Source organism: Thermobia domestica, chromosome 7 (assembly GCF_964235325.1).
Source record: "Thermobia domestica chromosome 7, izTheDome1.hap1.1, whole genome shotgun sequence".
NCBI lineage: Eukaryota > Metazoa > Arthropoda > Insecta > Zygentoma > Lepismatidae > Thermobia > Thermobia domestica.
In genome coordinates this window covers 253885644-253912541 of record NC_137460.1, presented here as the reverse complement: position 1 = coordinate 253912541, position 26898 = coordinate 253885644, and the positions used below count along the sequence as shown (strand labels likewise).

The 26898-nt window shown below is 37.2% G+C and overlaps 1 protein-coding gene across 2 annotated transcripts in view; it reads left to right on the top strand.

The window, feature by feature from the left end:
* Positions 1–25891, top strand: part of LOC145690831 (malonate--CoA ligase ACSF3, mitochondrial-like) — a 55475-nt gene extending 29584 nt beyond the window's left edge. For both annotated transcript variants that reach the window (XM_081766156.1, XM_081766155.1), the window contains exon 4: positions 6955–25891. The gene's annotated coding sequence lies outside the window, so the exon portion shown is untranslated. The remainder of the gene's footprint in view (positions 1–6954) is intronic.
* Positions 25892–26898: the final 1007 nt, after the last annotated feature.

Sequence of the window (26898 nt, the reverse complement as noted above, 5' to 3'; positions counted from 1 at the left end):
AAGACGTGCAGGCTGTTACTCAGATCATAAGCCTTACTAACAAAGATGACACAGTCGATGAAGAAGTCTCTGGACAACCCCAAAAAGTCCCACAAACAAAGGAAGAATTTGCTCAAGTTCTAAATATTGGTCCAAACTTAAACCTAGAAGAAAGAAACAAGTTACTGGACTTACTGATGGAATTTAGGGATGTAGCCTGGGAAAAATCTTGTCTCACTGCGGCTACCGATAGATTTATGTGCCCCTTGGAGGTCATCACAGATATTACTGTCTCTCACCCTCCATATAGAGAAACACCAGAACAGAGAGAGATAGTCGCAGAAGAGATCCAGAAAATGTTAGACAGTAACATTATCCGGGAAAGCAAGAGCCCCTATTCGGCACCAATTGTGATAGTACCTAAAAAAGATGGCTCTCCAAGGATCTGTATCGATTACAGGTCTTTTAACAAGATATTAAGGCCCAACTATGTGCCAGTGCCGCGCGTAGATGAGGTACTAGCTTTCTTAAATGGTACCAAATTCATAAATACGTTAGATTTACAAAACTGGTATTATCAGATGCTCATCCGTCCGTGCGATGTAGAGAAGACTGCTTTCGGCCTAACCACGGCCCTGGCCCTTTTTCAAAACATGATGAATGTTATCTTTGGTGACATCATGTGGAAGTAGGTAATATGGTATTTAGACGATTTGGTTTCTCTGGCTCTAATAGAGAGGACGAGAATTATTCTATCTCGGCTCCAGGAGGCGAACCTAAAACTCAACCCTAAGAAATGCTATTTTGGTTATGAAGAAGCTTCGGTGCTTGGTCACATCGTCGGTAGACGAGGAGTTTGTGTAGACCCCGCCAAAATTGAGGCTATATCAAAGGTACCATACCCCACTACAGTCAGAGAAATACGTATTTTTATCGGACTTTGTTCATTTTACCGAGCTTTTGTTCAATGATTCAAATCGCAAAACCACTCATTTCATTGACCAAAAAAACGTCAAATTCGACTTTGGAGAAACCGAGAAAAAGGCATGGGATACTTTGAAGTCTTGTCTCATATCTGCTCCAGTCCTCGCACACTTTGATCCGACTCAAGATGCCAGAGTCTACTCGGATGCCTGTCGAGACGGAATCGGAGGATACGTCGCACAAATTAAAGAAGATAATAAAGAACACCCGATAGCCTATTTTTCGAAATATTTGACTCCAGCGGAGCTCAACTTTTCCACGGTTGAGCTTGAAGCTTTAGGTGTTACTAAGACAATTTTGCACTTCCACTTTCTATTCGCAGACCGCCTCTTTATTGTTCGGACTGACGCCTGCGGCATTTGCTATCTAAGAAATAATAAGATGCTAAAGTCTCGTCTTATGCGCTGGGCCATCCGTTTACAACCTTATCAGTTTACGATTGAACATGTAAAAGGCCGTAATAACGTTACCGCAGATTTCTTGTCAAGGTGTCCGTTGAAGGATGAGTTACCCTCCAAATTTAGTCAAGAAGAAGAGTGTGCAGACGTGTGCAACCTAGTGTTATGCCCCAACATAGATATAGGGTCAATGCAAAGAAAGGACGATAAAATTAGAGAATACAAAAGAAGAAAGATAACCCTACTGATCGTGCTCTAAAACCCTATGTCGTGGTTGACGGTGTTCTATATCGAGTCATGAACAAAGATAGGAAACTAGTAATACCGGAAAAGGCTATCCCTGATATCTTACAAGAGGCCCATTCGTCTCCGCTGTGTGGAGGCCACACGGGATTCTCTCGCACGTACTCTAAAGTGAACGAACGTTACTACTTCCCCAACATGGGGAAAATAGTTAAAGAATATGTCCGCTCTTGTGACGAATGTCTAAGGGTGAACATCCTCGAGAAAAGAAACAAGGTTTTCTTCATACCTTACCTGTAAAAGAGGAACTATTCTCCCGTTGGAGTTTGGATATTTTTGGCCCGATACATAGTAGTGCAGGCTACAGTTACATCCTGGTTATGGTAGAATATCTCAGCCATTTCGTAATATTAGTACCGCTGCGAAACGTGAAAGCTCCTACAGTGGGTAGAGCCGTCTTGGACGAGTTAATCACGCGTTTTGGCCCCCCAAAGAAGATATTAACAGACAGGGAAATAATTTCTTAGCAGCAATAATGGCCGAACTAAATGACTTATTTGACATTAATCATGTTCGAACTGCAGCATTCAAACCGTCAACCAACGGACTATGTGAACAATTTAACTGTAATTGCAAATTTTCTAACTTAGTACACGGCTAAGCAGCCTACCAAGTGGGCGGAATATGTACGACTTTTTGCTTATGCTTATAATGTGTCCACCTCTCTTATTATGAAATACTCCCCCTATGACAAAAGGCAAGATTCCCCACTCAGTTGGACACCCAGTATCAATTTGCAAAAATACAGGAACATCAGAAACAACTAAAGCTAATCCGTAAATTAGCCCAGCAGGCCATGACACAAGTCCAGCAGCAGACTAAATTACGAGTTGACCGCACTAGACAACCTATAAAACTAAAGGTTGGTGACTTAGTTTTATGTAGGGATTATCTACCAAAGAAGGACGTTTCTCCTAAATTGACACCAAGGTATATAGGACCGTATTATATAAGAAGTATTTCTCCCACAAATGCCCGTAAAATCGAATTAGTGGCAAACCCTAACCACACTCAGATTGTAACCATCGAAAGGTTAAAGTAGTATTTCCCCCGAGAGAACTCACGCATGCTGGAAGTTTCTAGTGATAGTGAGAACGAGGAATGTTAACGGCCGTGTGCACCAACGAAGTTCAACTGTTGAACGAGGATCATAGCAAAGTTCAGTGAAAATGTCTGTTGCACCAACAACGTTCAAGGTTATGTCTCGGTCAAATGGTAGATGAACTTGGTTTTAGCTTGAACGGCCGAATTTGGGGGTTTAAACTTCGTTGATCCAAGTCAGTTTGTTTACATTTAATAATATCTTTGTATTTTCCACTAATGAAATTACAATTCTCGTGATCGGAGAAATTTTTTGCTCGTGGTTTCATTATTTTTTCCTTGATAGCTATAATGTATATCAATAAAATGAAATAAATGTTCTGAACTTTTAGGAATACAGTTCTTTTTAATTTTCAGGTACAGTGTGTTAACTAGCAAAAATAAATAAGGAGGATATGTAGCTAGAATACCTGCGAGGCTGTAGCTTTACAATAGAGAACCCACTAGAAATAAACTACTAGGCGGTTTGTTTGGTTTTTTTTTTACAAAATCAGCTCAGCATTTTCGACAATGTATTTTCTAAAGAATTTTCCAGTAAAGATTAACGTTAGGAGGGCATACAAGTTATGTCTATAAATACAGTATTTTCTTGTCAAAATTCCATGCAAAGAAGCGTAAATCTTATCCAGTTATTCCTCGTAAAACTCATTATCCAGTTATTCGTAGATTTATCAACCAATTGCGTACAATTGTATAAGACACATAGAAACTTAGCTACTATAGTGAAAGCCACACGTCTCAAAACCACGTACGAAACTTCGCAAGCTACCCATTACAAGCTATATTTTAACCTATTACGGTTTACGCCCAAGGTGAAGCTGCTGGGCTATATTCGAGGTGCGTCCGTAGTGAACAGGCAAATTTACGATGGTAGGTATACGTGTAAGCAAATTAATGGTTCACTTCAGCAGGCAATTCTACCAAATATAAATGGTCAATGTTCCGTTAAGGGAGTCCAGTGTCTTTGACACCACTTCTTTATATTGATTTTCGTTTGATTTTATAATATAACGTTATATTAGGTTAGGTTAGGTCAGATTAGATTAGCTTAGCTTAGGTCAGGTTAGCTTAGCTTAAGGGGGTCCAATGTAGTTTTGGACTCCCTTAACGAAACATGCACCTAGAAAATTTATAGGTAAAAAACGACGTGAAATATTTTTCATGAAGGAATGAAAGTGTGAATATAAGTAATTACCATCTATCACAGCATATTAAAGTTAATTATTAGTGATAAAGAAATTATAGTATGTGTAAGTGTGCTCTTCCATTGTCCTCGTTTATGTGTATACCCCGTCGCTGACGCGCCTGCTCCCTATGGATGCAAACGCTCGGGCCTCCCTACCGCGCTCCTACTCTAACTAGTTTAGATAGCATTCGTGCTTTTTAAATGGGCACCTAGCATAACTTGGTTTGTGTTTTATATACAGTAGTTTTTATGCTATACGTCCACACTTCATTTATAAGTTACTGAGCCATCCTAAAGTAATGGAGCACTTCATTTAGTGCATGCTCTGGAAAAAGAAAGCTCTAATCTAACCTGAAAATGTAAAAAGCGTCAAAATTCGGAAGAACCATCCGCTGGAGTGATGAGCAAATTAGTACAAAAAATACGTACCAATCTGTAGTAGGTGATCACTACAAGCTAGTTTTGCATTATAATTGCATAATTATGAACAATACATTTTAACGCTGTTTCTATAATCACAGATTACTTTCATGTCTAACGAATGTATTTTGAGAAATTGCACTGCAAAACAGGAGGGTGATATTTTAAACAGTGGTCTTTTCTTATGCACACACCACCATCGCTAATGTGCCTGCTTTCGCGGACAAAATCACGAGCGATCCCTCAAATTGTGCCCTTCTTCGAATCGACAAACTTCGGTTGTTTTGGCCATTTAGCACAGATTCGTGCGTGGTTTTTGCACCTGTTGTATTTATAACATATAAGTTTGCAAACATATTATAAATGTGTGCGTAGCTGGTGGACAGGTGAGAAACTAAAAATGCAGAAGTCATTATATCATAAATGGAAAGAATAAATGGTACCGCTCCTCAACTTTACCTACGCTAACTAGGAATTGTAGGCAAACACCAACAGGGAAAAGGATATAAAAAGCATTAGAATAACATTTTCACAATGAAATATGAATAACTGTTGAATCAATTTTCCCCACCAGTGGATTCCAGAAGTTTTTTCTTTTATTTTCTAGTGGTTTCGAATTTTAATATACTGGGTATGGAATGTATTACTAACGATAATACTAGGAATCCATATTGAGGATGATAGGATAGATGGTCGATATCGAGATGATAGGATATCGAGAACATCGTGCAGTTTTACTCTACGTATCCATAGTATAAGTAGTAATAATACTAGGAACGGGTTAGACATAAAATGAGCAAATTAAAGACGCCCATATTTTTCTATACATTTTACAATCTGTGTATCCGTATAGTAAAACTGCACCGAGAACAAAACCTAACAAACCCCTGCGGGACTTCTAACCCTTTCCTACTACTACTTATACTATGGATCCGTATAGTGAAACTACACGCTACAATCTAATCTAAAATCTACTATCAATATTGCAACACCAAGTATCACTCGTTTATTTCATTACAGGTATAATTTATTAGTTCATTGTTTGATGTTGTGTTCACTCGAGATGCACACAATCTCGAAAGTCGAGAACCACGCCACGCGGTATGCTTTCTTCATTTGTAACTTTGTTAAACGAAGGTTAGAGACAAAAGACGACAACCAATCAGAGTCGATTTTACAAATTGAACGAAGTTTACTTAAACGAGATTAACTGAACTTCGATTTTCAATGGTGCAACAAAAATCCGGGAACCACGTTTAAACTTGAAAGTTTAATTTTGAACGCTTTTAAGTGAACGCTCGTTTAAACTTCGTTGGTGCACACGGCTGTAAGTGTATCGTATAAGTTGACCCTGAGGTCTAGTCGCCTCAACGGCTTATGCCATATCAAAAAAAGGGGAAAACTTGGAGTACAGTATTTGCCGAGTGTGCGGAATATTTCATATATCGCATAGACCACTAAAAGGCCTATGCGATACACGTATTTAAACATGACCTCTGGCACACCAGAAACACGTGCATACATAGCTATTGATAGAGCCTAAAGGTATACATACATATTACCATGACTCAAGATCCCCTCCCTCAGGATAATTTGAACTCCACCCCAGCAACAAAGGGATGGGCCACTAGGGTCAGCTCCTGTTACTTTCTTATGATGTTAGTCTCACTTTATCTCAAGTATGAACCCTGGGTTTTCCTAGGTTTTTCCAAAAGCAACGAAGGGATATCCAACAAACAGTAAAAAAATGTAAAAAAAAACTGTATAGTGTACTCTTCGAGAAGCAGAAACGAAAAAAAGTTGATTCTCCTCTTACTTCCTGGGATCCATTCCCCTCTCCCCTCGATGCCATAAGAGGCACTAGTAGGCCATGTCTGATAGGCACTCATCTTAATTCGGCGGCGCTAAGACTGATCTGAGGATCAAACAAGTCATTTTTAGAATTAGGGCTCTACCATACCAAGTATGTTAGACGCGTCACAGGGAAATTACGTCGGGTCGATACCTACGAATGTTTTGCCAACATATTGGGATGAATATTTTTTTTGTACTTTGTGTGAATGTGGCCGGGCACGACTGAGTTACCCTTCTTCTTCTCCTATAAGACTCCCAATATGCTGACAAACACGGAGAACATATAAGGAAAACAAGTGTTGACATAGCTGAAAGAGAAATTACTATTAGTGATCCCGAACATTTATACATACATGCGTATATCCTTGTATTACCGCGTATACTCAACTCCGCCTTTAAGTATACTTCGTTGCAGCTGCAAAGTCCCTCATTCACATTACAGGGATCCATCAGTTGCCGACACCTGATTACTTTATTTCTTTCTCTCCAGGAAACCCGCCGCTCTCCCTCTTCGTGTTTAGGAATATAATGACCTGGAACATAAGATAGATTCAGTATTTTTGCTCACCTACAGACTTACTCCTACCTATGATACATATATTAATGTTTACGTTTCGCTTTACACTTGTCCTGGGTTGTCTACCCGTAAATTAAAAAAGGGGGGGCCTTGATTCTCCCCGCCAGACATTCACATGGGCTCCTTTAACTATGTCCGTTATTCCTTTCCAGGTTGTCATCCTGAATCTTGAGTCTTATCATGGCCATGGCACGAGGTGACCAAGAAGAGCGACATCTACCGCTCGGTAAGTCAATTCTGTCCCTCCCGCTTATTTTCTTTCAATTCCTGGGGTCACTTTGGACCCAAATCTCTTTGTCCCTACGAATTATCTTTTCTTGTTACCAATGAATCCCCCATGGACGGACCTGTCGTGTATGATTTCGATAATTACCTTCTGGCTGCTCCTTTTTCTTCCACGGCTGACCTCTCCTATGCCAACCAGCTACGAATAGCCATACACGAAGCGTCCACTCACACCGCCTTTAATGCTGGCCATCACCTCTTAGAGGATGTGCTGGGGGGCTAATGACTCATGTCCCTTATGGGACGGTCATTTTTACATACGGTAAGGCCGCCACCGAGCTGTTACAGATCAAACTTTCCAAGAGACTGTTTATGGACCTGGCAGTGGTGTGCACCAACCCCTGGCACCATAGGCTCGCGTATCCGGAGCAGGGGATTGATTTTACCTGCCTGGTGGTGGCACATCATGGAATCGATCACACGCGCTGTAGCCATAGCACGCTAGAATGTATGTACAACTCGTACATTAATTGGAATCTGCCTTCCCCTAGTCCCAGTAACTGGATCCGGACTCAGGGGCCTCTGAGGTGTAGCCTACCCAGTCTCGCACCTGGGACCATTTGCACACCAGATGAATATGACCCCATTGTCTGGTGACAGGTGTCATTTTGGGGGGGGCGCCATTACAGTCCCCACCCGTTATGCAGTCCCGCTACTGGTCAGTGCGCATGCTATACCATTAAGCCAGTGCGTCTTTGCGACCGCTTCTGAGGCGAATAAATCAAACACCTTACATGAATGGACCAAAGCTACCACTAGATACGGACGAAGCGTCCAGGGATATTGTACAAGGCGTGGTTGTCATGCCCACCTGGTACTCCCTAGGTAAGGCCAGCCTCCTCCCCCTTCTCTCCTACAGCCTTGTAAAGTTTTGTGTTGTTACTACCTTCTCTTTGCCAGAGACACTCTTACTTCATGAGCATTCGTCTGCTCTCCCTCTGCGAGTGCTACAACTCTTACTTGCCTTCATGTACTCCACCGATAACTTGCCCCTTATATAGGAAGAAATACGCCTTAGTTTCTGTCATGCTTTTTCTTCTGCTGCTGTGAACACCATAGATATAAGTGCAACTTTCCTGCGCCCCTTCTGGGCGAGCACAAGTAATCTTATGCTGCTCTAAATTTACTAAGAGATTAAAAAAAACGGCGATGTACTAGCGTACTGCGCATATTGTACATAATGCATTTACAATTATATATGTATCGGCCATTTTTTTTAGAATGTAAATACTGTAGCTACCTGTGAACTATACTTCGCTACCTTTAGTTAGTAAGATTACGCTACCTTTAGTTATGTTCAACCCATGTCGAATTATGATTAAGTAATAACAGTTATGTTCATTAAAGCTGCTGCTCATTCTAGACTAATGTTTTCAGTTATAAGGACATTAATGATATTGGTAGTATCATACTGTATCACCATCTCTTGTTCATTGTGACACGCTGAACTTAAGTATGACGACCTCTTGATCTCATTGCTAACATTCTAGTTAAATAGTTACAGACACCACATATTTTAACACTTTATCACGGATGGTTAATAGTTAAACATGTTAGCTTATCTATTGTTATTAAAACTATTAATGTTAGTATACTTAGTGTTAAGGCTATCATATGTATTAAGTAAGGACATTGGGTGTAGATCGAGGCTTCCATGTTATGTAAATTAGTGGTTACGTAAATGAGATCACTGTGGGCTATAGTGACTTGTTAGATGTCGTCTTACCACTACACCACTATACTCATGTTGTTCAATAATCCCTGTATAGCTGCCTTGATATAAGTTAAAAGCGTAGCTCGGTTTGATTAAAACGCACTCAACGCAGATAACATAAGGCTGAGTGGTATCAAATCACGTTATCACTTGCGTATTTAAAAGAAATAATATATATATATATATATATATATATATATATACACCCTCCATTCCAAAAGAAACCGAACTTTTGAAAACAAATAGTACTACTAGTGCCATCTGTTGTAATATTTTACCGGTAGATGGCGTAGTCCCTCATTGACAACTGGTATAAATGTCATGACATTTGGATGCACGGCAACAAAGTTATTGCGTTTCAACTGTCAGTGTGTTGTGTACATCGGTCGGAAAATGAGTTTCAAACAACGAGCTGCAATTGAGTTTTGTGTTAAACTGGGAAAAACTTTTAGTGAAACGCACCAAATGCTACAAAATGCATATGGTGTTGAGTGTCTATCCCGTACGCAAGTTTACGAGTGGTTCAGGCGATTCAAATCGGGTAGAGAGACGCTGCATGATGACGAAAGATCAGGCCGTCCCAGAACCGGATTATCGGAAGAAAACATCGAAAAAGTGCGTGAATTCATCAAACATAACAAAAAATCGTCGGTGAAAGTTATTGAAATGAAATTAGGCATTCCTCAAACAACCGCATACCGCATTTTGACCGAAGTTTTGGGCCTTAAAAAGGTTCATTCGCGGTTTGTACCACACAAACTCACCGAAGACCAAAAAGTTGATCGAATTGCGCATTGCAAAGACTTCGTTAAAAGTGCTCGGCAGGATCGAAACTTCTTGAAATCGATTGTAACTGGTGACGAGACGTGGTGTTTTGAATGTGAGCCCGAAACAAAGCGGCAAAGTGCTGAATGGAGAGCGCCGGATGAAGGAACACCCCAAAAAAAGTCGCTTGGTGAAGTCAAAAGTTAAGGTGATGCTGATTTGTTTTTACGATTCAAAAGGAATTATCCACAAAGAATTTGTTCAGCCCGGCCAGACAGTCACTGGAGAGTTTTACTTGGGCGTCATGAAGCGTTTGCTGGCAAAAATTCGTCGTATTCGGGCCGAATATCGCAAAATCGGCAGTTGGACTCTTTTGGACGATAATGCACCATCACATCGTTCGCGACTTGTAACTGAATTTTTGGTCAAAAATCACATTATTCGGTTGCATCATCCGCCCTATTCACCAGATCTCGCTCCGTGCGATTTCTATCTGTTCCCGAAACTGCATTTGGCGATGAAAGGAAAGTGGCACGCATCGATTGATGCCATTGAGAAGGCGACGACCGCCGTCCTAAAGACCATTCCAATAAAGGACATGGAGAAGTCGTTTGACAACTTGTTGGAGCGTGCAAATATGTGTATCGATGCAGAAGGGGAATACATTGATTAATAAAAATGATTTGTTCCAAAATGTACATTGCTTTTTTGTTTTTTTAAAACGTTCGGTTTCTTTTGGAATGGAGGGTGTATATATATATATATATATATATATATATATATATATATATATGGTCCAAATTAAATATATACATAAGTAAACGAGTAAACACTGGAAGAGAATATTTCGTAATTGGGTTCAATATTCGAATAATAGAATCCATCACGATTTACATGATACAGATTAAGGACACGCGAGCTCTGTCAACTCGTTTCTAATAAATCCGGTATAAACCAACTTAATTCTAGTCAGAATAAAACTTATGATTAAACCAAACAAAAGACTTAAAAAAACTATAAGTCACGAGACTTTCAAATTGGGTGGCCCTCTCCATAAGAGGCCCTATTTGATAGGTGGGTAACCTCACATCGCAGCAGCGCACAGCACCGTTGACACACGGTAAGTCAGAGCCAGGTAATCCGTGAGAATGATATACGAAATTTAGGACATAAATTTGAGAACTTGACGTTAATTATAATTTCAATTGGAATAAATTAAATGTCAAAAGAAGGAAACAAAGTAGTGCTCTTTCAGACTTAAAATTTAATCGAATGTCATTTATTTAATGAATTTATTTAATGAAAACTAGAGCAAATCATCTTTTATCAGGTTACGAGAGTGAACCCAGCTGCAATCAGAGACTCATGACAATTGCGCGTAACTTCAACATGGAAGAACACACCAACAAACATTTACAACGAGAAGATATATAAATAATTAAAGATAGGGGAATGAAACTACAATGAAACGAATAATAACAGTAATGTTGCCCGACAAATCATCACGATTGGGATACACCGTTGTCTCTGTTGAGCAATTGGTACCTAACAACCTCTGGTTCGATCCCCGTTGAATTCCTTCTTTTATCCTATATCTGAATTATCGCTCCGCACGAGCTCAAGTTTATAATAGGATTGGTTACGTGTAAGTAGGTTAAAATCAAATACCTTCAAGAGAAATCTAGTTTACCACATATCATCACTAGCTACACAAGGGGTCCCGAGTTCGAGACCCGGAATATTCCTGTCAAAATTAATATCGTCAAAATGATCTCAGTTTCGGGTGATTATTGGCATTTATACAATCGCTTCCAACTTTGAAAAGAAACAGATAAGTCTGAGATCGAAACTCGACGGACGTACTTTCTGTATGCGTGACACGCTCAAAACTATAGTAAACACCGTTTTTGTTTTTCCTTTTGGAAACACTAAATTCATAGCTATCGAAGTCACACAAAGTAGTACACTATCTGAAGCCTCGACTTCAACTATTGGTAATGCAAAAAGTACTCCTTGTAATCACTGTTAAACTGCAACTTCGGACATTATCTTTCGTTGTGGCTTTCATTTAATTCAGTGATAATAGCAATCGGTATGGGATACTCCCGGGATACGAACTTCGATTTCGTTGCACACTAGAGTTCAGCACTGAATCATGTCAACACTAAATAGCTAAACGAATTGGTAACTTGAAGTGAAGTAATTGAAAATACATGCTTCTAGTATAATACACTAAAAAAACACACAGGGAGATAGTACTTACCCCTTTTTCCTTTTTTTTTATTCTCCTTCAAGAAATTCTTCTGGTAACAAGAGACCTCCCCACATTGTATTTGGAAACGTAAGTCTCCCCTTTCTTCCTTCGCGTTCTTCGAGCAAAGATGATAAGTACACCACAACAAGCTGAAAAAACATGAACCACAAAGTTAAGAACTTATTTAAACTCGTTTGTTATTATACCTAATAATTAGCATAGTGTAGAAATCAGATAATTTCAACCACTAATTAAATCCAGTAATTTTAAACTAACAAGTTCTTTAAACTTCGACTAATAATTATATTACATTATTATAACACGCCGACTGATAATTACCTCTAAATTAATAAACATAAACATATCTAAAGTGGTCAGCTCCAGTATATTGCAACAACGGTTATTGATGGACGATTATTTAAAAAAAAGCTAAATAAAGTCTAAGACAGGAAACGAATATAAGGAAATTAATGAATGAGTGGTAGAAAATAGTACTAATGTTTCCACCACACGAAACTCTCGGTTACAACTCATTTCAAAATAAATTGGCAAACAGACACTACGAACACACTCGAGTCCCCGGGTTCAATCTATAATACTATTTTGTGTGTGAGAATTTTTCGTTCCAGAACTTTCATTCTAGAAGCCTTTCAGCAGACGCCTGCCCAGGTGAGAGAAGTGAATGAACCTGCGTGTCTTGCATTGGAGATAACTGAGTATTCATTTTCCTTTTATGTTTTGTAAAAAGTTATTAATTTTAATCATTTAATTATTAATTTATTTCTAAAAGAAATTTGACACTTTTTCTTTGTTATTCTTACTTAGCTACCTACAAACGTATACAGATATAATGAACAAATCATAATGTGCACAAGACAAGACTGCCTCCTCCTCTGAGGGCCTAATTTGCCACTAATTAACTTTACAGTGTTGCACCAAAGCTCAAAAAATTTTCCTATAATATTAATTCAAGAAATTAATAGTAATTGAGATAACATATCATCAAGGATCTAGCGAGGCACTATTTAAAAATAAGGAAATCGGCAAAGAGTTGTGAAAAATATGCACGTTAACTGAGAATTTCTCAAATGCTTGTTATGCCCTCTTATGGGATATGTCTTATCTTGAACACTATATGTACACAAGTTGTAATAAGGCGTAAACTAGAATTGAATTTCAGTTATGAAATATTACATGTTTCAAATTTATATCACCTTTCCTGAGATTTTTTAATTTTTAGTTTAATTAATTGACAAAAATATTGAAGATACCATGGAACTACCCCCTAACTGGCATAGTTGCAAAGGTATAAAGAAATTTAATTAAATCTTGTTGAATCTAAGATCTCCTTGATAGTCCTATGGTTCACTAAGTTACTTGAAAGCATTTCATCAACACGTTAAGTTATATCTTTGTTAAAAATTAAATTTAAGAAAAGCGTAGATAATGTTAACATTTCAAGGTATAAAATACCGTATACAACACAATTTCTGTACTCATGCATAGCAGTCCAAACAACCGACCACACCCATTCTCTATTTTAGAAAGAAATACAAATATACTTATCTGACAATGTTATGATGTCCCTGGCCTGAAGTGCTTGGCGAAGTAGAGCAAAGGGCGTCTTTAACAGTATACGAGATATTCTCTCTCAGTTGCGTTGCTAAACCTCCTTTACTTCCCTCACCCTCGAACATTCGTAAGCTGAGCTGATAATTTACAAACCACATATCATTATACCAACCTGTATAATTAGCTAACTTCCGCCAAGCGGGCTCAACTCAAACTTTCTTTTAACACTCTACTCCTCAACCATGACCACTTCTGATAACAAAATATACGGCAAATGTATGTTAATAAGACAATTACGTCCCGACATTTTAATAACATACAATGTATTGCCCATCTTGTAAATTACCTTGGATTTATTCACCATATGATTCATCACCCACTACTCATAGTAGAATATGAAGATTATATTTGACAGTCTACTTTCCTCAATCATTATTGTTCCTTTCACGAAGAAACAGACCAGATTAAATAAATCAATTATCTTGTGAAGAACTTGTTCTACCGTGGTATTATCTTTACCTTCACACAAAGTTGCAGCTGAAAACACAAGAGGCATCCTAATAGTAATGTGTGGTCGGCGCACATACACATATATCCAGGTTCCAGGTTTCATTTGTTCATGTTACAAATTGATTCTTAATCTCATTCTGATATATCTATACCTAGTCTCTGACGATGTGTGGAAAGCACACTCAGGACATCTTGATAAAAACATTTTCCCCGTTCGACTCTCACTTTCAGAGAGCTTCATTATTAGTAAGTTTTACAGATTCCATCAATCACTATACCTTTCCTAAACTGATGTGTGGTCAGCCCATTTACAAACAACATTCCTGCATTAAGTTAACATATTCTGATTCATGCTCTCAGGTCCTAATCCCCGACACTCACCATAAGCAATACCTTGTGCCGTAGTGATCTTTACTTCTGCGTATTTATTGGTATTATAGAGTAAAATGAATGCAAAAGGGATCTAATTTAAAATTAGAAACATCGCTCTTTCCTTCCAGAGATTTTTTTGGTAACCTATTCACTTTCCTTTTTTCTTCTTGTATTCCACTACAGTATATTTTTGGGATATAGAGTTTGGTGTTTTCTTAATTTAAGTGATCTGGTATTATGGTTAGTCTTTTGTCAATATGTCATGTGATTCCGATACTTGAATTTGATTGGTTGTTTACCCTTCCGATGAAGGAGCCCTGAAAATAAGTGATTGGGCCCGTCACTTGTTCTCTTCGCGAGGTATGTGTTACACCATATTTAATATTGTGTATAGTATATTTTATTTGTGAATTTAAAATTTATTCTGGGTTTTTCCGTGAGTATATAAAAACATGTAGATAGAAAATTGATAAATATTCTAATTGAACCATCAGTTCAAATATTGGTATTGAATTTCTATAATATAAATATGTGTATTTCAAATATGGTTTATGCTGAATATGTTTTATGATAAGGCAGGAGCCATCTTGGACTTTTACTTCATGCAACATGTGCCTGATAAATTTTTCAATAATTATAAATTTCTTGTGGTTTTTGCATGAATCGAAATTATTTAAATCTACTAGTGGTTGAAAATATTTTTCAAAATCGGACAAACTTTTTCGAACTTCACAAATTCGTTGTTAGATTCAATATTACGTTTATTTTTTTTAAAAAAAGCAATAATAAAATTTGTTAATGTTATCGGAATTTTTTGTGTTGTTTATCAAGTAGAGTTATGTTCCTTCAACCTTTGAAGACTTATTATTATTTTTTGTTGGACTTTAACATACCATTCTTTTTCAGTAACCTACATTTTTACGTGCGTTAAGCGGCGTTGTGAACCACATACCTGGCCCGGGAAACTCTTCTCGGAGGGGCTACTTGTTTGAGTAGAGGGAAGGGAACGTAAAACTTTCTTTCCTGATTTCCAAAGATCTAGTTTTTCTGGGAAGGGACGGTAATGGCAACATTACCCACCTTGGCTGTTACAAAAGAAGAGAGCAAGTCATTTATTTTTATGGTATGCTTTAAAAGTTTAAAGTCAATTATAGTCTTCATTGGTAATATAAAGCAGGCGGGATTGAACCCAATTCTTGGCACATGTTAGTCAATATCTTTGCTTACTTGTTTATACTCATCATGGCTTTTGGTGGTGATAGTTCCATTTTTTTATGGATGAGATACCAATTTTTAAGGAAAATGAAAATGTAGAACACGCAGAGCAAAGAAAGGTCGAATCAATATTTTTGAAAGAAATTGTTACAATGAATCCAACTGACCAAAGACAGGTCGTAGAAACGTTATCAGAAGGAGAAGCAAAATCACTACCCTATAGATTCCTTGCAAATAAAACAGCTGACCCACAGTCGTCTGTTGACCTTGATAAGCAGGAGGTAGTTAACGTAGCACCTGTGAGTAATACAAACACGGTGCCTGTTGTACCAAGTGTTCATTCACCTTTTGCTGGCTCGCTAGTTGATAAGAATGTGCAAGGTCAGCAATGTATCTTAACTTTTTCTTCGAATGCTTGTTTTTTTAAAACTAGAACAGAATTCCGCAGCTTCGGTACTTCGATCTTTCTTTGATAATTTACCAAGTTGTGATGAATCTAACCCTATAGTGTTATATGAGTTTGTTAAACAAATAGATGAGTTTTATAATGTAGACCGTTTTCCTTTCACGGCATTACTGTATTCCTTAAGAGAAAAAGTATCAGGTCCTTTAAAAAATGTATTACTGGAATTGCCTAGTCAGCTTCGTACCTGGGAGCTCACGCGAGATTATATTTTTCATAATTTATTATCGGAATGTGCTATACAATCCATAGTTGTTGTATATATGTATAAACCTCAAGGTCAGGCAGAGAACTTGAAAGACTTCGTTAAACGTTTATTCACAGTGGACCGCTTGCTTAAATTAAATTGTGGTGATGAGAGATTAATACGTTTCATCACCAGTGGCGTTCTGCCTCGAATTAAAGGGAGGTTATTTTATAACCAGAAACCTAAAACAATGAGTGAATTACACCGATTAGTTAACGATTATACCTTTCATAAAATATATTCTAAACAATTTGATTTTAAGGTGCGTTCTCAAGTAAGGTTGCCAATTGTGAATAGAGACTTTACAAATAAACAAAAACAAAAAACTGTTGCGTGCTTTCTTTGTGGCGGTCCGCATTTCAAACGGAACTGTAGTTTAAATAAAAGTTCGTCTTCATCTATGTCGTTTGTTGGAAATAATGAAAAGAAAGTGTGCTCTGTAGAAGATAGTGGGGGCGTTGCCTTGGTGAACCTTAAAGTTGGGGATTTTTCAGTCGTCTCCGCCTTAGATTGTGGGTGCACGTCTAATTTAATTAGTTTGGACCTTTTTAATAAAGATAAGAAATTAGATGAAGTCCGTGTTAATTATAATGACTGTTTTCGTGGAAAAACTATTAACAGAGAAGCCTTAGTTTTACGTCCTTCAGTGTTGCTACCCTTGGTTATAGATGGATATAAGTTTCAGTGCAAGTTTTATGTGATGAAAAATCTTGAATATCCAATTTTTTGGGACTCGATTGTTTTCGTCGAGAGGGATTATGTATTGACTTTGATAAAAACACGTTATATTTGACCAAGTCAAAAATAGAAGTTCTCTTAGTAAAATCTTCTCCCCCTCCCCTCTTACTTGTAACAAAAAGAAGTCTGTTGCTGGTTTCTATCCTTCCAGGGAGGGGAGTGTGAGCGAAGCTGCCGCCAAACTTTTCTTGGGAGATTCTTCGCCTCATTCCTGTAGGCCCTGGACTTGTAAGAGAAATTCTGACAACGGAAGCAAACATCCTAGTAGTAAGGATTTGGATGCAACCAGAGCACCGCAGCTAAGGAGCCGTAAGCCTTCTAAGCCGACCAGGAGCGACACAGTGGGACTACATGGTTACAGGTACTCTTGCAGGAAAACTTTTTCTTCCAGGACATTTCATTTGCCTTCATCAAATTTAAAAAGAAAAACATATGTTACTTCGGACTCTAATTTTGATAAAAATAATATTTCAATATTAGAAAATGAGCTCGTGCCTGGGTCTTCTTCGCGACCTGATACTTGTAATGTAGTAAATGACGAAAACTTCGGTGAGAAACGTGTAAATTTTGATGTTAATTATGTTAATTATAAAAATGAAATATGGGGCGATCCATTGTTATGTATGTTACAGTCGGGTGATGAGAGTAAGTGGGATATTACTGTAGAAGAGAGAAAGAAAATCATTGATGGTATAGATAAAAGTTATTGGAACAAGACAAGAGTTTAGGGGCTTATGTAGATAGGTTATTGAGTAAATATGATAATGTGATCACTCATCGTATAGGCTGCATTAGTGATTTTGTATACCATATCCAAAGAAAATCAGATGAAGTGATACGTGAGAGACAGTACCCTTTTCCGAGAACACAGCAGAAGGAATTATCCCATATTATTGAAGAATTATTGGAAAATTATGTTATTCGTCCTTCACTCTCTGAGTTTAGATCTCCCTGTTTTCTTGTTAAGAATAGAGATTCATCTTCCAGGCTAGTAGTAAATTTCGCTCGGGTGAACAATATCATTTGTGGAGATGGGGTCCCGTGTCCGAACCTCGACGAGTGTATTAGTTCGCTTTCTGATGCAAAAATTATGTCAATATTTGATGCCCGTCGAGCTTTCTTCCAGGTCCAGCTGCCCCCTGAGAGTAGACAGCTCACCGCCTTCGCTGTACAAGACAAACTATATGAATACGGGCGTGTACCGATGGGAATCTGCATTGGGACACAGGCCTTAATGAGATACTGGGAGACTTGAGAGGAAAGGGAGTTGAATTCTACGCTGACGACATTGTCGTATATGGACGTTCTATTGAGGAACACAATTCCATGCTTGAACAAGTTCTCTCTCGTTTTTCGAACAGAGGCCTCACTCTCTCTCCCGACAAATGTAAGATATTGAGGACAAAAATTGAATTTTTGGGCTTCTTGATCGAGGATGGTGAGATTAAGATGTTACGCGAAAGGCTACAGGCAATTAGGGATATTAAACCCCCTCAAAACCGACGTGGCCTTGTGAAGATTTTGAGCTTTTTAAATTTCTATTCTCGTTTCTGTAATGACTTCGCGGAACTTATCGAACCCTTATCGAGAATGCGTTCTCCACGTGAGAAATTTGTTTGGGGTTGCAGAGAGGACTCTTGTTTGGAGCAAATAAAGCGAGCTTTTGAAGAACAGATTATTTTGTCCATCCCCAATTTAAATAAAAGATTTTATTTGCATGTAGATTCGACGTTGAGATCTCAAGCCGCTATTTTGTCTCAGAAAACTGACGAGGGCTTATTGAAACCAGTTTGGTTTTTCAGTAAGACTTTAAAACCCGCTGATTTTAATAGAACAATATATCAATTGGAATTGCTTGCCATATATAATGCGGTGATGCGCTTTCGTTCATTCTTCAGTAACGAATTTACTATATTTACAGATAATAATGCTCTCGTACACACGTTACGTAATCCGAAGAATCTAGGTCGTTATGGTAATATAGTACAGAATTTATTTGAATTTAAATTCAAAATTGTGCACATTTCGAGTGCAAAGAATTTCCAAGTGGAATTTTGACGCGGATTTATGAGATCAACCCCACGGATGTAGATGTTGATCCTTGTTCCATTAATTCCGCGGAGAATTGTATGTTTAGTCTATGGAGTTTACCATTGTCACATACAGATATTGTACAACATCAACGAACAGAAGCTGATACTAAAGATATCTATCGGGAGGTGGTTGGACATGGTGGGGAATACCAAGATTACAAGATTGTGAAGGATATCTTGTATCAAAATTCTAAGGCGAAATATTCACTTTATAAGGCTTTGGTTCCCCGTTTACTTGTCCCTATGTTATTAAGTTATTATCATTCAATGTTACCTAATGGGCTCATCTTGGGATTTTGAGGAGTTACAAGAAAATTTCCAAGTATTTCACTTGGAAGAACATGTACGACGAAGTTCGAGAGTATGTGAGAGGGTGGCAAGAGTGCCAACTCTCGAAGGCTCGAAACTATCTTCCTCAAGGGCAGTTGATCTCAGAATATTGTTCTGAAGTGAATGGCCATAACTACGTAGATTTGGCTGGGCCTCTCCCGTGTAGTTATGGATACCGGTACATTCTACTTTGTCTCGATAATGCGTCTCGATTCCTTCATTTAGTTCCTTTACGTAATGCAACGAGTAAGGTGGTTATCAAAGCCCTGAATGATATTTTTTGTCTTTTCGGATTTTGTCGTTCTCTTACGAGCGACAGGGGTCTGTGTTTTTCTTCCGTAGAATTCAAGAATTTCCTCTTTGGAAATAGAATAAAACATATTAGGAGCTCTCCTTACTTTCCTGGTGGAAATGCAGTCGAGAAATATGTGAGATTAGTAAAAACTAGCTTGAAATCTTATTTAAATGGAAAACAAGAGAAATGGGCATATTTTATAAACCAACTGCAGCTTTCTTTAAATACAGCTGAATTTTCAGAGTTGAAAATTTCTCCATTTAGATTGTTTCTTGGGAGGGATCCCATTCATACCTTGATGGTCAAGTGAAAAATTTCCTCTGAAGATATTGATGGCCCTAATAATGCCACTATATGGGAGCAAGCTTTAGAAAACATGAAGAAAGCTTGGGAAGAGAGACGAAGGATATATAATAAGCATACTGTTCCTGTTACCTTTGCTGTCGGTGATCGTGTTTTGATCAAATCACAGCAAAAGTCACCCCTACAGGATAAGGTTACAAAATCATTAGCCTTTAATTGGTGGGGTCCTGTTACTGTAATTGCTATACCTACGGCTAAAACATTAAAATGCAAAACAAATGACGATAAAATAGTCGTTACGCATACTACTTTAGCTAAGCTCTACAGAGAGCCCAGAAATGCGTGTGGTGGAACCATGTAAGGAAAATTGTTGTTTCTTGAATTGTATATTTATTGTTCATGTTCATCATAATTCATTCGCTACTAACCCTTTTCATCATCATTTCATCTCATGCTCATTACTATATTGTATTGTACATACGTGTTTTTGATTTAAAATGAAAAATATTCTGAAGATTTTTTTTGGAGGGGGATGTGCCGTAGTGATCTTTACTTTTGCGTATTTATTGGTATTATAGAGTAAAATGAATGCAAAAGGGATCTAATTTAATATTAGAAACATCGCTCTTTCCTTCCAGAGATTTTTTTGGTAACCTATTCACTTTCCTTTTTTCTTCTTGTATTCCACTACAGTATATTTTTGGGATATAGAGTTTGGTGTTTTTTTAATTTAAGTGATCTGGTATTATGGTTAGTCTTTTGTCAATATGTCATGTGATTGCTATACTTGAATTTGATTGGTTGTTTACCCTTCCGATGAAGGAGCCTTGAAAATAAGTGATTGGGCCCGTCACTTGTTCTCTTCGCGAGGTATGTGTTACACCATATTTAATATTGTGTATAGTATATTTTATTTGTGAATTTAAAATTTATTCTGGGTTTTACCGTGAGTATATAAAAAACATGTAGATAGAAAATTGATAAATATTCTAATTGAACCATCAGTTCAAATATTGGTATTGAATTTCTATAATATAAATATGTGTATTTCAAATATGGTTTATGCTGAATATGTTTTGTGATAAGGCAGGAGCCATCTTGGACTTTTACTTCATGCAACATGTGCCTGATAAATTTTTCAGTAATTATAAATTTCTTGTGGTTTTTGCATGAATCGAAATTGTTTAAATTTACTAGTGGTTGAAAATATTTTTCAAAATCGGACAAACTTTTTCGAACTTCACAAATTCGTTGTTAGATTCAATATTACGTTTATTAAAAAAAAACAATAATACAATTTGTTATGTTATCGGAATTTTTTGTGTTGTTTATCAAGTAGAGTTATGTTCTTGCAACCTTTGAAGACTTATTATTATTATTTGTTGGACTTTAACATACCATTCTTTTTCAGTAACCTACATTTTTACGTGCGTTAAGCGGCATTGTGAACCACATATCTGGCCTGGGAAACTCTTCTCGGAGGGGCTACTTGTTTGAGTAGAGGGAAGGGAACGTAAAACTTTCTTTCCTGATTTTCAAAGATTTAGTTTTTCTGGGAAGGGATGGTAATGGCAACATTACCCACCTTGGCTGTTACAACCTATGTTATGCATTAATGATGAACAATTACACCTATCCTCCCGAGAAAGATACGTTTGGTCATCCCATATAAACAAGTACTCCGCACAAACCAAGGTTATTAAGTAAAGCATTAATGATAATGTAGTCTAATAGTCTCTTGATTTCAGGTTCCCCTTCATTGTTATCCCAGTGTGATGCCTAGAGTAAGGCTCCCACAGTCCTAGTATCTGGCGATACCAAAGGGCCCAGATCACAGCTTGTCGGCCCCATCCAGGGCTGATTCAGAGGGACGATATGGAAATCGATTTTTTGCGATCCATAAATTTTTATTAGTGGTCAACAGTTATCCAAAATCCGAACCTCCATCCGAATACAGAACATCTCTGTGCCACAAAAGCTTATGACCTTCTGTAGTGACAATGAATTTTTTTTCATCTACAGACAGACTCCCATTTACAAACATCAGTTCATTTCTTACAGGTGAAAAACTCTTCTCGTACCAGAACAAACACAAAATTTGGACAAGTGACTATTCTCATAAGCAAAGGGAATAAAATTCTTCCCAATCGGCGTTGTGACAAACCATAAGAAGATTGTAATGATAAACAAACAGCAAATGTCAAGAGGCCATGAAACTCTACTCGGAATAACTCAATATCTATGTAATAACCACGATAATAATGTAACAAAACCATTGAATTTTGTTGCCTGATATATCGTTCAAATTCCTATTATTTGGTCAAGTAGAAACACAAAACTCGTTTCAGAGAATTGAGAAGCCTATATGTGAGTATGGTAATCGTATCTCCATATTCTCTCGAGCTCCTCCGTGGCTAAGTGGTTAGCGAACGCGCCTTTGGCGTGGGAGACCCGGGTTCGATTCCCGGCGGGAGCCTATTTGGTTCGGATTCCACGTTAATCAGTAGGTCCACGTCTCACATAGCCTCGCTGCTTAACGGGACGTTAAACTCAAAATCAACTCAACTCCACATTCTCATTCCACTAAGTTAGAAACCGTAATTTTTTGTAACCCCTGTACGTTTATCTTTTGTTAAAAAAAGAGAAAGAACAAGGAAGTATTTTATTGAATTGTCCACTGCACATTGAAGTTAATCATAACTGGATTCAACCGTTGCTTAACAACAGGATATATATATATATATATATATATATATATATATATATATATATATATATATATATATATATATATATCCACGTATTTAGTATCTATGTAAAATTATTCTCTGTATAACTAAGTCACTTACAATATGTGTTTATAGTTTACAACAGAAAAGTTCGCCACAGAAGGAAGCATATGGTTGAGTTATCAATCAAGGTCCTTTGATTTAAAAGTAGAGAACGGAACATACTTCCGGTGTTTAAAAAAAAGTAAAATCTTCTATCACAACCATAGCTTTGTTGTGGTTAACTTTTGTGTTTAAAATCTAACCTTTAAAAACAACAGGATCCACCAACATGATGGAACATGATCCCTGTAACTTTACGACGTAGATTTCCTCCTACGACGTAGATTCCTGCTACAAAGAACTCCCTCTCGACTTCGTTTTGTTTTTAGAGAAATAAAATAAAATATAAATACTAATACAAATACTACTTCTAATACTAATACTACTAATAATAAGAATACTAACAATACTAACCTATAGACCCCCCAAACATCCCCCCTAATTACGAAGAAACTTTATAGCGTTTCCTTGTACAGTCTTTTTCAAAAACATGTACTCTAGTATGGTTAATGTAACTGCATCCCTGACCATTGGAATTGGTATCCATTATTACCGTAGGACATTAGGGCATAGACTAACACACTAACCATAGGGCCAACTCTTCAACTATTAAGTCTCCTTCTCGCTGACAGAACCTCTCATTGAAACTAGATCCATACTTATTTGTATTCAATCCCTAGGTGCGCTAAAGTGCGCTAATCAGTTTGTAATGTCTGTATATTGCCAGTATATGTAAATTTCAATGTGTCTAGCGTGATGCATACCACACAGGATGAGAGAACCAAAACAAGGTCGCTTCAGCAAACAAAATGAGTAAATTAAAAAAAAAAAACACTTTGATCAATAGTATAGGACAGAGTTATGCAGTAAGATTGTAATATATTACACTTATTGCAATAATGAAGATAGAAATAGCTAATAATATTAGTTATATTTTTCGATAAAATTAGATTTAATTTTAATATCAAATGTTTATAGACGAACTCGAAAAATTTAGTAAGCATTGTTTATTAATCGTTAGTGGCTCATTATTCAACATACAATACCACATTCAAGTTTTATTACATACACGCTTTAAGCATTTAGCATGCGATCGATTCTTGTGTTACAAGAAATGTATTACAGGATATGTAACATTGTACTTAAATAATTTTCAAGTTATATTTTTCTTCGTGTATGTCATAAATATTCAATATTCACTTGATTCTTGTTTTATAGGAAAGTAGAGTATCGCCTATGCTTTGTTAATTATGAATGGTATATTGGAACAACATAATGAATTTTGTTCACTAACTGTAAGGCACAACCCGCAAGGTTTTCAGAAATAGGGCAAAAACGGTCGAGTGTACTATTCTATATCGTTATGTGTTTCCCATTTGGTTTATACTATAGACAAGGGAAACTGCTTTTGTAATTTTGTTGTACAGATCAAACTTTAAAGTTCTTCACGCTATATCTTGGGTGTACTTGATTTTGATCATTTATTTCTTTGCTGAATCATGTTATTAGCCTGAGACAATCACATTTAACACGTGTGACTATCTACACAAAGAACATTGGTTACATGTATCTGTAATTCACTTATGTACTATTTTTTCACTTATTACTTGCCAGTAAATGTGATTGTACTTACCAAATCAGTTTATTCACAAAATCTTAATTTTTTTTATGACACTAACCGTTGCACTCGTAATTGGTTCAAATTCATGCTTAATACTAGGGTTAGAAATTGATAAAAAAAATCTACTATTTTGGTTTCACACGAAACCTCTTGGCAATTATAAACTAGAAGGATACCATGATTGTAAGGTTTCATTTTACAAATTTCAAATCATAGAGCTTCGTATATACTATATACCGGTTCTACTGAAAGCAATATTATATATGGTTCTCTAATCTACTGCTTTGTTAATGAAACTATTGTAGCATTTAAACGTAGTATAGTCGAAAGACATGAAATCTTACAATTCCGCTCTCTTGTAATTCATTCGTTCATAATCTCCAGATCCTCGGTAATTTTTTTTGGTTCCTTAGCGCCTTAAGTAAGGCCCGTTCTATATTAACCCTTTAAATTCCAGCAACTTGCCTTGGATAACCGTTTCCGTATTTGGATACATTTTATTAGGAAGATAACTTTCGACATTTTTTTGTACTTTTTATATTAAGGTCGGCGGATAACTGTTACACAGTTAAGCGTCGAAGTCCTAAGGCGGACTCAAATTATGGGGTGAGACGCCAGCGCTTTTCTAATTGTGTGTGTCGAAGAGAAAGAGAGAAAGGGAGAACGGAGTCAAGTGAGGCTTTGATTGGGTTAGCAATCTGATGCCTCATTGACGCCAACCCACACGCATGTAATAGTGGTATGACCCTGGCTTTGATTTACCCAAATCACAGTGCTGGGTCGCTGCTGTTAATTTATTGAACATCACGCAAGCAATAAGTACATAAAACATTATGTATTTGGAGCTGAACGTAAAATTAAGATGTATCAGTAAATGTAAAATAGATACTTCCGCCCCGGCGTGATGGGGAAAATCATAGAAAACTAGAAGTCTTGGCCACTATTGGGCATGAGCGTGAAAAGCTTCTCACAGCTCGTCAAGGCACGAGACGCAGCTCTCGAGCTACGTCAGAAACTAGCAGAAAATGCGTGGAACGAAGTCGCTTTATAAGCGAGGCCCTTAGCCGAACTCAGGTTGTTCTTTTCCGGCGTTCAGCAAGTACACTTGATTCTTTGTCACGGACGCTCGTCATAAGATCAGGTATGTAATTATTTTTTTAAGTTCCCTTAATAAGGGACGAGCACTTTGAGACTTGTTACAAATTGACGTTAAGTTACGACTTGAAAATGAGACCAAATTTTCCACTTCGGAAATTATCACTTCTTCTTTTGACCAATGTAAGTTGCAAATACGAATCATCAAAATTACTATTTTCAATAAATCGCGGCTTAGCGTGATAACCTTCTAGCATCCGGTTTGTAATGTAGGGGTTGTGCCCATACATGTCATGTAGTAATACTTTAAGGTTGTATTTTCAAATATCCGAATTGTAAAATTCTTTGTATTTTCATTTTTATTTTTTTATTATAAATAAAATTAACAATGGAAGTGGTCTCTTTAATTTAGTCATGCTATCCCTCCCTATTTGGATTCAGTTCACAGTCTTCATGAGTTACCTGGGTTTCGATTTCCAGTACGAGCTCTACCTCTGAAATACAAGTCTTCCTTCCCATTATTGAGACTTTTAGAGCACTTTCTCATCATCTTCGAACCAGTAAAGCCTAAGACGTCCCGCTACTGAGGCTTAAAGGGAGTTGGACTCAGTACCAACTTTGACTAACTGGGTGGAGAGTAGAGAAGTGATCTCAAATACGATTTCACGAAACAAAGTGTATACAAAACATAACGACAATCTGAAAAACACACATATATATATATATATATATATATATATATATATATATATATATATATATATAGAGAGAGAGAGAGAGAGAGAGGTAGATAGATAAATAGATATAGATATATATATGATCGAAAATGGCCTCGAATCCATACTCGCTGAGATGAACATAAGATGCCGTTTAAATCCACAAATTCAGCCCCATTAGTACTCTAAGGGGATGGTGACATGTAAAGATAATTGAAAATTATCGATACTAATGTCGAATTCATAGTTTTGGGGCTCCACAAATTCATTGGTAACAGTTTGGTCTCCTTTGTTTCCAAAATGAAACGTATTCTCCCCGTGTGAAGTACGGGTATTCTGCTAGGCTGTAATAATAACAAACGGAAATTTCACTTAATATATTTCTCGCTGCTCATTTGTGCGGTGTATGTGTGTAAAGTAGAAGTAAAACCTGTTGCTTTAAGTATTTTTCCGTTAGCGAAATACATGGTATATACAGTAGGACGTCGACAATTGTAATGTCAAAAATCCGAACGCGGGCCCTAGAAGCTTTTTACATTTTGTCTAAACGCTAGCGATAAATAAACAATAGCGTGTCCGTCGATGTTGTGTGAAGTCAGTGTTATTACAAAAGTTTATTTATACGTAATTGTTTGTCATGTATTTTTATATTTTTAGGCCTATAAGTTTTAAGTGTG